The following is a 10,587-nucleotide window of genomic DNA, read 5'->3' as shown; positions in this document are numbered from 1 at the left end:
ACAATGAGATTTTAGGTCAAAGAAAACTATAAACCTAAACGAGACAACACAATGGAGCCAGATTTGACCTTGTGTTTTGTTTTTTTCCCATTGACTTTTCAAATTGATCTAAAATCAACAGTTTAAAGGTGAATCTGAGGCTAACCTGTGGTTGATTGTTACCATTTATAATAAGAATAAATATGACGGCAAAAGCCAAAACAAAAAGTCAGCTTCACAAAGAGACCAGCCATTTATTTTCACCCCAAAAAGTTCAGGAAAAGCTTCAGTTTTAATTGTGGACATTTCAGTCCAGCGTTTTAGGAGAGAAATCAGCTCAATGCAGTTTGTTTTCTAAGCAGTTTATAACATTTCAGAAACTGAATTAAAACAAGCTCTTGTTTTGATTTGTTTTAATTTGATTTGATTTGATTTGATTTATTTATTTATTGTATTGTATTTATTGTATTTATTGTATTGTATTCATTGTATTTATTTTCACGAAGAAAGAAGTGGCTATAAAGGATAAAATCACTGGTTCAACTTTTGTTTGTGATTTAATTGAATTGGCATTTATGTAAACAGCATGACAACACAACACAATACAACACAACACAACACAATACAATACAACACAATACAATACAACACAACACAACACAATACAATACAACACAACACAACACAACACAACACAATACAACACAATACAATACAACACAACACAACACAATACAATACAATACAACACAATACAATACAACACAACACAACACAACACAATACAATACAATACAACACAACACAATACAACACAACACAACACAATACAATACAACACAATACAATACAACACAACACAACACAATACAATACAACACAACACAACACAACACAATACAACACAATACAATACAACACAACACAACACAATACAATACAACACAACACAACACAACACAACACAATACAACACAATACAATACAACACAACACAACACAATACAATACAATACAACACAATACAATACAACACAACACAATACAATACAATACAACACAACACAATACAACACAACACAATACAATACAACACAATACAATACAACACAACACAATACAATACAACACAACACAATACAATACAACACAACACAATACAACACAATACAATACAACACAACACAACACAATACAATACAATACAACACAATACAATACAATACAATACAACACAACACAACACAACACAATACAACACAACACAATACAATACAATACAATACAACACAATACAATACAACACAACACAATACAACACAACACAATACAACACAATACAATACAACACAACACAATACAATACAATACAACACAATACAATACAACACAATACAACACAACACAACACAATACAATACAACACAACACAATACAACACAATACAATACAACACAACACAATACAATACAATACAACACAATACAATACAACACAACACAATACAACACAACACAATACAATACAATACAACACAGCACAACACAATACAATACAATACAACACAACACAATACAACACAACACAACACAATACAATACAACACAACACAATACAACACAACACAACACAACACAACACAATACAACACAATACAATACAATACAATACAACACAACACAACACAACACAATACAATACAACACAACACAATACAACACAACACAATACAATACAACACAATACAATACAATACAATACAAAACAACACAACACAACACAATGCAACACAATACAACACAACACAACACAATACAACACAACACAACACAACACAACACAATACAATACAATACAATACAACACAACACAATACAATACAACACAACACAATACAATACAACACAACACAATACAATACAACACAACACAACACAATACAACACAATACAATACAATACAATACAATACAACACAATACAACACAATACAATACAATACAATGCAACACAACACAATACAACACAACACAATACAACACAATACAATACAACACAATACAATACAAAACAATACAACACAACACAATACAATACAACACAACACAACACAACACAATACAACACAATACAACACAACACAACACAATACAATACAACACAACACAATACAATACAATACAATGCAACACAATACAATACAATACAACACAACACAACACAATACAATACAACACAATACAATACAATACAATACAACACAATACAACACAATACAACACAACACAACACAACACAATACAATACAATACAATACAATGCAACACAATACAACACAACACAACACAATACAACACAATACAACACAATACAACACAATACAATACAATACAATACAATACAACACAACACAACACAACACAATACAATACAACACAATACAACACAATACAATACAATACAACACAACACAACACAACACAATACAATACAATACAATACAATGCAACACAATACAATACAACACAACACAACACAATACAACACAATACAACACAATACAACACAACACAACACAACACAATACAATACAATACAACACAATACAATATAATACAATACAATACAACACAACACAATACAACACAATACAACACAATACAACACAATACAACACAACACAATACAATACAACACAACACAACACAACACAACACAATACAATACAATACAATACAACACAATACAACACAATAAAACACAATACAACACAACACAACACAATCTCAATGAAGCTTTTGCATCGTTGGGAGCCCGTGGTTACATCACTGCCCAAATGAAAGCCCTACAATAACACACAAATACATGTACCAGTCCGATTAAACTCCCACTTGTCCCGTCAATCTGGAGCTTTGTTATTGCGGTAAAATGCTTTGTCTTTCCCCTGCGTGTGATTACATCCCGATGTGCATAAATAAAACAAGTACAACCGTCGAACTGTGATGAAGAGAGACAGATTTGTCAGAGTTTGTGTTTGTAAATGAGGAGGGGATTGAGAGGCTGACGCTGAAGGGTTTTGAAAAATGGATGACACGCGGGATAATGGGGAGAGATTGGACTAAGTATTGACGGTTTAAGGCAGCGTTTCCCAATTTTTTTTGTCTAGATTTCCGCCTGCGTTTTGTCTCACTCACCGAACCCCCTGTTCTCCAGCACTAGGCAAATTAAACTCTTTACTGCTTGTCATTACCGTATTTTCTGGACTATAAGTCGCACCAGCCAAAATATACATAATAGAGAAGAAAAAACATATATAAGTCGCACTGGAGTATGAAATGCGGTTGAAAGTGTGAAAATAACAAATAATATCACATATAAGTCGCTCCGGAGTATAAAGTATAAGTCGCACCCAGGCCAAAACTATGAATAAAGGTGCAACCTATAGTCCGGAAAATACGGTATTACAATCTTTAATTAAATTGATACCCACAGTCCTCCATATTATCCTTTTTGACGTACAATTATTTTTATTCAAATGGTCAGCCCCCCCCACACACACACACAATTCAATTAAAAATAGACGCGTGAATTAAATTAAAATTGCCGGTGTACGTTCCCAGGGCATGTTTACGGTAACAGCGGTGTCCAGAGAAAGACCTTTCTTACCAGTAGCATAAACGTTATCAAATATCCTGTAAGTAGCACATAAAAATCAATCAGCACACGGTCGTTCGCTTTAATTACATCGTTTCATTTATGGCAATTTTGGGGAAGTGCTTGCGGATCCACAAAGACTCCTCCGTCAAACACGGTTAACGCTAAATACCAGTGGACGGAGATCGCGCTCGCTTATAAAACGCTAATCCAATTTAATTCCTCTGCGCGACAATCAAAATCGTACAACATTCACCGGGATAATCAAAGACGGCGTAAAGTGGCTCCCATAATTCAAAGCGGCTCATTTTGGGAGCTCTTAATTAAGAGCGCTAAAGTTGCGATGCTAATCATGCTCGGTGCTATTAGCGGATATTTCAGTGTAGCTAATGGAGCTATTAGCGCTACGGCGGGTCTAACCTTATCAAGCCGAGAGCATCAGTCTGACAATCTAATCTAACACGGGCCTTTAATACACTTCTCAATTAACTCCACGCGCTCGTCTTGTCTTTTTCTCGCGGGCTGCGCTGACTTTTTTGCACGTGATGCGTCGTTAGCGGTGAACGAAGGTTAAGGCCGCATTTTGTAACTTCCTGTCTCTGTAAAAAGGCCATTGCTTTGCTGGGAGTGTAACAGAGTACGGAATTATCTTTAATACTGACTATGTATATTTGAGCAGTTAAAACACCTGTGTTTAATGCAACGGGACAGAAATTGCTTCATTAATATCAGCGTCTGTTCCAGATTTTAGATCCAGATCGGAAGAAAAACCTAGGACAACATGGCTGACTTCCTGTTTATCATAGAGCGATGCTGCCAGGTGTGTTTTACTCGTCAAAAGTCAGGGGTCAAAGGTAGCTCTCTCACTGTCCCTTTCATGTTTTTTCTTCTTTGCTCTAGGTGGCGCTGTTGCAACCATTTTATTCCAGTTCGGGCCGAGCCGATTGCGTCTATGTCCCCATGTGTGACCTATGTCCTCATGTGTGACCTATGTCCCCATGTGTGTCCTATGTCCCCATGTGTGACCTATGTCCCCATGTGTGACCTATGACCCCATGTGTTACCTATGTCCCCATGTGTGACCTATGTCCCCATGTGTGACCTATGACCCCATGTGTGACCTATGTCCTCATGTGTGACCTATGTCCCCATGTGTGACCTATGTCCCCATGTGTGACCTATGTCCCCATGTGTGACCTATGTCCTCATGTGTGACCTATGTCCCCATGTGTGACCTATGTCCCCATGTGTGTCCTATGTCCCCATGTGTGACCTATGTCCCCATGTGTGTCCTATGTCCCCATGTGTGACCTATGTCCCCATGTGTGACCTATGACCCCATGTGTTACCTATGTCCCCATGTGTGACCTATGTCCCCATGTGTGACCTATGACCCCATGTGTGACCTATGTCCCCATGTGTGACCTATGTCCCCATGTGTGACATTCATCGATGTTCAAGGGGTCAAAAATGCCTTAGTATGACCATGAAGAATAGGAATAATAATAAGAAACCAGGGAATAACAACAGTCTCGAACATTCCATGGAACACATTCCATTCCATGGCTCGAGCCTAAATATAAAGAATAATTTTAAATGATTAAACCCCCCCAAAATTAATAAAAGAAACGATTAAGTGTAAAACAAGCTGAGAAAAAAATCTACTCTGAACACCTTTAAGCAACAAGGTGAGTTACAAAGTTACATAGTGCAACTCACTAATAGTTTAAACTGTGACACTTACATTTGACCTTATGATGAAGCTAAAACCATCATCATCTTCTGCTTTATCAGCGACTGGGCCCCGGGTCACACTTTTCATCCAAAACACCTCCTTTTGCTTCAAACTCCCCCAGCATGAAAAAAGAACACATATGGACGTTTTAGCCACATATTCGGATCAGTCATTTCACACACTCGTTGCTAGGCGCTGTCAAAACCCACAATAACTCAGGCAAATAAGACAGCCGTCGCATTATTACGACACCGGGATCGGATCACATTAGCTCCGGAGCGAAAGAAACGTCAAATTACTCAAACAAATGAAACGGGCCAATGATTTGAGGTGTTTCAGTCCGAGAGCATCAGTCACGTTCTCTGGAGTGACGCGGCGTTTCCTACGACTGAAAACACAGGCGGGCGTGTCCCGTAAATACTGTGTCCCGTAAATACTGTGTCCTGTAAATACTGTGTCCCGTAAATACTGTGTCCTGTAAATACTGTGTCCCGTAAATACTGTGCGTACGGTTTCTCTTTTGCAGACAAAGACAAAGACTCCGACGTTGTCAAGACTTGAACCTTGTGAACGTTTTGTAAAAGATAAAGAAAAGCTAAACGTCAGTCAAGTTCAAACTAATAGCTTGTGTTTTGTCATTCCAGGAAAAGGAACATTAATATCGTAATGTTTATCCCGTATCTCATCATCAAAACAGCTCCTGCGCTTTTATATCATCGCAATATTTTATAGGTTCATTATCAGAGCGTTTGATCTGCAGATTTATGGCGCACGTCTCTTCTTTTTCAATTTGTATGAGTCCACTCAAAGGCTCCTCTCAATCGGGGGAAAGATATAAGATAAGATAAGATAAACCTTTAATGTCCACGCAAGGGGAAATTTGTTGTTACACTGCAGTAGAAACAGGAGGAAAGGACAGATTATAGGAAGTTTCAAAACACGCTCTTAATAGAACTCTTATGAACAAAACAAAAAACTCTTATTAACAAAACTCCTCTCCTATCTTAATAGGGAATGGAGGGGGGAAATAAAATAAAATAGATAGTAAAAATACAGAATAAAGATAAAAATCACATAATAATAATAAAATAATGATAATAGAATAAAATAAAAATAAAATAAAGTAAAAATAACTAGCACAAGACTAGGTAATACTATTAGCAGGTAAGTAAACCGTATAAAAAACAAAATAGAACACTCTTATTTACAGGTATTGTACATGGTTGATTCAGTATTGCACATGTTCAGGGCAGTGTTTGTTATAAAGTCTGACAGCAGCAGGAAGGAAAGACCTGCGAAACCTCTCCTTCACACAGCGAGGATGGATCAGTCTCTCACTGAAGCTTCTCTCCAGAGCGGACAGAGTGTCCTGCAGGGGACAGAGTGTCCTGCAGAGGGCGACACTCATGGTCCAGCATAGATGTGAATCTAGCCAGGACCCTCCTGTCCCCCACCTCCTGTACCGAGTCCAGAGCGCAGCCCAGGACGGAGCTGGACTTCTTGATGACTTTGTCTAGCTTCCTCCTCTCCCTCTCTGTGATGCTGCTGCTCCAGCAGGCCACACCTACAGGAGCTGATGCCACCACAGAGTCGTAGAAGGTCTTCAGGAGTGGCCCTGTCACTCCAAAAGACCAGAGTCTCCTCAGGAGGTAGAGCCGACTCTGGCTCTTCCTGTACAGTGCGTCTGTGCTATGAGTCCAGTCCAGTTTGTGGTTCAGATGAACACCCAGGTACTTGTATGAGTCCACTCTCTCAATGTCCCGTCCCTGGATGCTCACTGGTGAGGGGGCAGTGGGGTGGCGTCTGCGGAAGTCCACAACCATCTCCTTGGTCTTCCCCGCGTTGATGAGGAGGTGGTTCCGCTGACACCAGTCCACAAAGTCCTGCTCCAGTCCTCTGTACTCCGCGTCATCGTCGTCCGTGGTGAGTCCGATGATGGCAGAGTCGTCAGAGAACTTCTGCAGGACACAGCTGTCCGTGTCATGTCTGAAGTCTGCAGTGTAAAGGGTGAAGAGAAAGGGCGCGAGGACAGTGCCCTGGGGCGCCCCCACACTGCAGGTCCGAGTGTCAGACACACAGTTCCGGGCTCTCACAAACTGGGGTCGGTCTGTGAGGTAGTCCAGGATCCACTCTGCCAGGTCATACTCCACACCAGCCGTCTCCATTCTTGTATATACAGAATGTGCCATGTTTTCTTTTGAACGTTATAACAATAATATGATATCAGATCCAAGATACAGATCCAATAAACTATGTGATATGGTCCCTTATTTGAAATTCTAATTTAGTTGTTACATTAATCTGCCTGTCCTATATTTGCTCTAACAATATTGTGAAGCTGCTTGGGCTCTAGAAAACAAACTGAACTGAATAAAGATGAGCATTAATGCAACATGATGAGTATAAAATGTGAGATTGATACAAACAACATGATATTATATGTTATTTCTTGCAATGAAAGAAGAGTTTTTGGGTGGCACTTGTCGGCATTCCAATCTCTCTGTGTGTTTCAGAAAATACTGTAGTGTCATTCAGGGCTTGAATTACTTCTTTTGAAGTACTCCAAGCTCTGCTTGTGTACAAGTCTCTCCATGGCCTAGCACCAAAGTGCATCCTGGACATGTTAGTGCCATATGAACCATCTCAGACTCTGAGGACCTCAGGGACCGGCCTCCTGTTGGTGCCAGAGTCAGGACTAAACATGGACCGGCCTCCTGCTGGTGCCAGAGTCAGGACTAAACATGGACCGGCCTCCTGCTGGTGCCAGAGTCAGGACTGAACATGGACCGGCCTCCTGCTGGTGCCAGAGTCAGGACTAAACATGGACCGGCCTCCTGCTGGTGCCAGAGTCAGGACTAAACATGGACCGGCCTCCTGCTGGTGCCAGAGTCAGGACTAAACATGGACCGGCCTCCTGCTGGTGCCAGAGTCAGGACTAAACATGGACCGGCCTCCTGCTGGTGCCAGAGTCAGGACTGAACATGGACCGGCCTCCTGCTGGTGCCCAGAGTCAGGAGTAAACATGGACCGGCCTCCTGCTGGTGCCAGAGTCAGGACTAAACATGGACCGGCCTCCTGCTGGTGCCAGAGTCAGGACTAAACATGGACCGGCCTCCTGCTGGTGCCAGAGTCAGGACTAAACATGGACCGGCCTCCTGCTGGTGCCAGAGTCAGGACTAAACATGGACCGGCCTCCTGCTGGTGCCAGAGTCAGGACTAAACATGGGGAATCAGCGTTCTTATGGAGCTAAAATCCTGAAGTCTCCCTGAGGATGAGGGACGGGCCCTTTACGCTGACAGTGTTTAAATCGAGGCTAAAAACAGTTCTGTTTAGTGTCTGTTTAGCCTCAAGTGCAGACCTTTTATCTACAATTCATTCATTTTAATTATATCTTAATGTCTTATTTATGCTTTTTATTTTTGTCTTGTGATTTATACTGTATTGTGATTTGAATATGATTTTACTATTTTAACACTTTGAGTTACTTTTGTATGAACTGTGCTCTACAAATAAACTTCTTTCTCAAATAGTTTACGGCTTCACCAAAACCTTTTTTACGCTTTACTTTTACAAAATCAGGAGAAAGCGGACATTCCACCAAACGAGGATCCAATGAAGTCCCTCCACAATCAACAATCTTCTATTTGATGTGGTCACTCTACGCATGAGCCAATCAAAATACAACTTTGCGTAAGCCAATGATGAGGGATAACTATCACAATATGATTCAAAACTCATAAATGTTTCTTTTATAACAACCATAGATAATTATGTATTTTTTTTAATAACATGTCTCCTTTAAAACGTGTTGTCCTTTATTAATGGTTTGTTTTGGCTTTAATTGACTGGACAGTGCAGCACGAAATGGGGACAAGACCTGGGAATGACATGCAGCAAAACGTCGAGATCCAGCGTTTGCGTTCCACGTCCCCTGCGCGTGCCCGCCGTCAACAGCACGTGCACGCGCCGCGGCAGAGTCTTTAAAGCAGCCGCACGAGGAGCCGCGGCCGCACAGTCTCGCGCGGCGCACTCCGCTTCACTTCCTGCGAGCGCGTGCAGCTGCGTCCAACAACATCAAACACTCAGCAAAGAGCCGCCGCCGCCGCTGCCGCCGCCGCACGAGACGCGAGACGACGCGGCTCCGTCACCTCCGCGAGCTCGCGCCCTCTGCGTGTTTCCCCGTGTTTCTCCGCGCGCTCTCCCCGTGTGTGATGCCGCCAAACTTTCCGCTGCTCTCGAGTCGCGGCGGACGGGCACGTGGGAAGCGGGACCGCGGCTGAACGGACCTGCCCGCGCGGGACCGGCCCCGACAGGACGTAAAGACACGCGATACACGAATCCAAACTTGAGTATTTTTTTTTTTTTTTTTTTTCTGTTGCGCGGTGTGGGAGACGGCGAAATGTGGGCGCTCTCCGTGGTGCTGAACCCGCTCCTGTTCCTGCTGCTGTTTGGATACTGCCCGACCGCTGTAAGTTTCAATGTTCCTGTTTTTTTTACATTTTTTGCTTGATTAACTTTTCTAGAAACGCAATTAGAGGACACACGGTGGTATCGGTGTTGTGTGCAAAGCTGCGGGATGTCGTTTTCTCGCCGATGCATTCATTTATTGCTATTTCCACGTCAGATTGTACAAAAAGAGGGACACGTTGTTGAATGCGGTGGGACATGAAGGGACAGAAAATGTTAAGCTCATCGATAGAGACTAAAATAGCAACATATGATTTTAACACAGAGCACGGAGAGCTTATGTAGCTTATTCCTCTTGTTTCCTCCTCACACAGTTGCTCCAAAACGTAATGTATTATTCTCTGGGACGAGGCATTGCATTGTGGAAAACGTGTAGGATTTTAGGTAGTTCATATTTTTTTTAAAAGGGGACACCATCTGAAGCTTGATCAGCAAACCATCAGTCTCATTTTCTGAAAGGGGAGTACTCGATTAATTGACTCTAAAAGACAAAAATATCAAAGCAATTAATGACACATTATGTTACACAGACTATGCCTGGGCTCAACTTAGGGAAAGGAAACGCTGGTATTAAGAATTAAGTTTTGATTAGTTCCAGTAGAATAAAGCAAGGGAACCTCACGTTAGTGCCACTCTGCAAGTATCAGCCACTCTCAGGTCTTACGTGTCCGAGGCTCAGATGTGGATCTCCTTTGAGTGCTTTGGATCTGTAGAGCTGTCTGTGGTGCTGATCCTTGTGCAGGGTTTAGTGT

The 10,587-nt window shown here is 41.4% G+C and overlaps 1 protein-coding gene across 1 annotated transcript in view; it reads left to right on the top strand.

The window, feature by feature from the left end:
• Positions 1–9,722: 9,722 nt before the first annotated feature.
• Positions 9,723–10,587, top strand: part of LOC140356025 (noelin-3) — a 38,495-nt gene continuing 37,630 nt past the window's right edge. Inside the window, exon 1 of the mRNA XM_072440715.1 lies at positions 9,723–9,836. The gene's annotated coding sequence lies outside the window, so the exon portion shown is untranslated. The remainder of the gene's footprint in view (positions 9,837–10,587) is intronic.

The sequence above is a fragment of the Eucyclogobius newberryi genome, unplaced genomic scaffold, assembly GCF_026437365.1.
Source record: "Eucyclogobius newberryi isolate DKJ021-1_F unplaced genomic scaffold, fEucNew1.0.hap1 SCAF_12, whole genome shotgun sequence".
Lineage (NCBI taxonomy): Eukaryota > Metazoa > Chordata > Actinopteri > Gobiiformes > Gobiidae > Eucyclogobius > Eucyclogobius newberryi.
Note: the sequence above shows the minus strand (reverse complement) of the source record. Positions and strands in the feature narration are given on the sequence as shown.